We start from the raw sequence: 3,808 nt of genomic DNA, 5'->3' as shown, positions 1-3,808 counted from the left end.
TAGTAACATGAAGAGAGCCATGGCCTCAGATTTGGAGGCGCTGATCGCTAAAGTTATTACAACTTATCCTGAGGATGGCATAACTGCTTTTTTCCTGGTTTTATGGCAATCCATCCATTAGCTGTTGAAGCCACAAGTTCCATCCTCATTGTGCTGCTAGAGTAAAAGTAGGGTAATCTTCAAATTCTCTAAAATTCATCAAGAATGTCAGTACAGAATTCCATAGAAATCCATTCAACTGTTTTTATTTCAATCTGGAACGAGGTGGTGACTTGACCATCTGGCATGGCACTTGAATAGCTGGCTAAAATTATTACTGAATCCTACCATATTAAAGAAAAACATTTAAACTTTGTTGATACCGATATTTTGAAGAGCAACCCCAGGCTGAGAAGCAATGTTTTATTCTCCTCTTGTTGCACCCGAACCCAGCAGTGATGTCGGCATGTACTGGCACACACCTGGAGTACATTTGCACATCACTGCTGCAAGATTAAATGTTCAACCACTCAGATTGAACAAAAACTACAGCTACATTTCATTTGCTCTAATTTAACCATTCAGCATTTGTCGAACAATAGTGGAGTGATCTGAATAACTTTACCAAATTAAAAGCTGTAAAATGCTTTTCAGAGTTACCCAGATGGCCTGGATCAGCTTCATGAGACAGGACACAGGTGGCTGGACTTTGTAACAATCACTTACACAACCTGTGATGGTGTCTGTTTCTTACCCAGGTGTTTGGAAGCACTTGGCAAGAATTCTAAAAAAATCTGGGACTTCAATTCAGTTATCGGCCTATGGCAACATAACTAAGGGATGCTTCAGGGTTACCTGAGCCAGCACCAACTATAAGCTTTATCAAAAAGGAAAGTTTTAAGCATAATCTTTAAAGCACAAAGGGTATCTGCCTGTTGAACACAAATAAGGCCATTTGTTGTGCTTTTTTTCATCAGACAATATGCCCAAAGTGCTTTTCACATTTGCATGCTTTTAAAAAAATCCATGATGTAATTAATACAAGAGCAATTTCTTTTAGGGATAATTTTTACTTCTTTTTTTCTTGAATGTTCCCATCAAAGATCACCTTGACTGAAAGTACTTCAGATCTTTTGATGTTCTCAATTAGAGGAGGGCCGTGAAGCAGATTTTCTCCAAAATGTTAATATCGGAAAGGCTTTTTGGCATCGGGGAGCTGTACTATTCAATCTATTAATGAATACGAGATAATTAATGCCGTATAATTACAAACTCAGATTTTGGCCCACAATTTGAATTAATTGAATAGATTAAGTATTAACCCCAACCTTGGTGGAAAATGACTTGAAAAGAAAGTTAATGAAGAAGTGGAGAGAATCTGGTCTGAAGATGAGAATATGCATATTTTAAGTGAAATACTGATAATGTCACACAGAGCTACTTCAATGGGAAGAAAAATGCCATTGCCTCTTCTAGTTTAAGCTGTTTACGCTCCACTGGGACCACTGAAGATGTTTGAACTCATCCCATAAAGGGGTTTAGATAAATGGCTGGATGGCACGCGAACCTCTACTTTTTCAAGAAGGTTATTATGATCCAGTTTTTTCCAGTGTCGTTACACTATTTATAAATCATGCACAAATTCATCTACAATGTTTCCACAGTGAAGAGCATTCCAGAAGGTCAGGGTTATGCAACACACTGCACATTCTTCCACAGTTTTACTGAATATGAGTCCATGAGGCTTTAAAAGAACTTCTTGCCCTCTTTCAACTCAAATGGCAAAGATGGAACATGTATAAATTAAAATATATTTGCATGGCCTCACTGCACATTTGTTACTTCAGTTATAATTGTGGTTCTATTTGTTTTTAAGATTTCAGTCCTAGTCGATTTACCCGCACCCATGATTAATGCTGCAAATGTGGTTTAAAACTAAATCCGACACTGACTGAGCAGCTGCTCTGTCAGAGATGCAACACATATGCAGTACTGTGTGTATTTGTTTGCCAATTTTTGCACATGCCAAAAAGTAAGCTGGGCCCATGTACTGTATGTAAGTCAAGATGTTTGTACTGCATTCCACAACCTTTGCCATTTTCACTGGTTGTACTTACTACTTGCTCTTTAGTTTCTGTCATGTCACAATTAACTCTTCTTCTTGATAAAGTTTCCATCATGTTTTTCAGTGCACCTTTGTGGAACATGTCTATGTAGGAAAAACACCTGGTAGTAATATGTACAGCAGTGTATGAAAGTTTGAGGTTCGCAGTTGAAGTCTGTGGGTATTAACACAGAAGTCATGAACTGGACTTTACTTCCTTGCAAAACTGAAAAAATGCTTTCATACAGTTCTGGTATGGTGTTAGAAGGTCAGCAGTGAAATCACTATTGGGTTACATTCAAGCTTAGTTTCCTGTGAACCCTTCAACCTAGGTAGGTATTCAGTTTGGGAATGAATGACTCTGTATTTGCTAACAAAAACTATTAGAGCTAAATGCTAAATGTATGCACTAAAGCAAAAACAAGAAAGAAACAGCCATTAGTAGAACAAATATTGGCTTAGTTTGCATAAAAATCTTTAGGCCTAAATGTTAATTTAGTTTAGTTTCTTGCAGTCAGAACACAATTTTGGCTAAAACGTCAAGACAATAATGTCTTGTGCCAACAAGCATTATCATACAAATGACCATTCTGCTATACTGTAAAGCAGCCCCATTCAATTAGCGGCCCGCGGGCCACATGCGGCCCGAAAGCAACCCTCGAGTGGCCCTAAAGCAACTGCCGAGTGATTGGGACTTGGGTCCGAGAAAAACAGAAAAACATCTTTCAGTAACACTGACAAGTTCTTACAAAAATTCCAACATTATTGCAAACATTGAATGCAACACTTACCGTAACCTAGCAACTAACCCACAATGCATTGTGTTGAGGAGACGCGTTTGAAAAGTTAACATTAGCAGTTCTATACAGGCGAAAATAGCAGCATGTCTTTTTCTATCCTGAAACGACAAATCGGCGAGGAAAACCGTCGGTTTAATCCTGCGTGGACTGACAAGTATTTATTTATTTACCACCAAGTCCGAACGCCAAACCAATGCGTTTACTCTGCAACGAGTGCTTTGCAGCGCTGAAAGATTATAATGTCCGAAGACACCACATTGAAAAACATGCCGCGTTTCGGACAAACTTTCCCGAGGGATGTCATGAGAGAGCGGCTATAATTCAGAGTTTGACTGCATCTTACAACCGGAGCTGTACTACAATGAAGCGGACCTGCACAGCTCAGGAAAGGGCCACGAAAAAGAGGCCGTTCACAGACTCAGAAACTGTGAAGGACTGCATGTTGGCTGTCGTGGATGAAGTTTTAACGGACGATAAAGTTAAGACGAGTGTGACATCTGCTATCAAACAGGTCTGACACGTCAAACATTCTCGCCACAGATGTCTTCGAGACATGGTAAGTGCAACAAAGCAGCGTGCTGTAGCAGACACTAAAGGTAGTTTTATGTATTTATGTGACTATTTTCTGTCACTTATTATAAGTTTAATATTTAAGAAAGACATTTTGTTTTGACAGTTATTTCACTTAGTTGCACTTTATTATGCACTTTGATGTCAGCTTTATTTCGTTTCAAAGGGATAGTAACTATCACTGTGCCTACTGTTTATTTTTTTGATTATATGCACTGAAGATGTGACTGTCTCAGATGAGACCAAATATGGACAGGGACAAACTTGTTTTTTGTTATTTCAAAAGAAGAAAATGTCTCAAGTTCTGAAAAGTTACTGTTAAGCAAGTTACTTTTTAATGCACTTTGAGATGTGA

This window comes from Amphiprion ocellaris, chromosome 19 (assembly GCF_022539595.1).
Source record: "Amphiprion ocellaris isolate individual 3 ecotype Okinawa chromosome 19, ASM2253959v1, whole genome shotgun sequence".
NCBI lineage: Eukaryota > Metazoa > Chordata > Actinopteri > Pomacentridae > Amphiprion > Amphiprion ocellaris.
Note: the sequence above shows the minus strand (reverse complement) of the source record.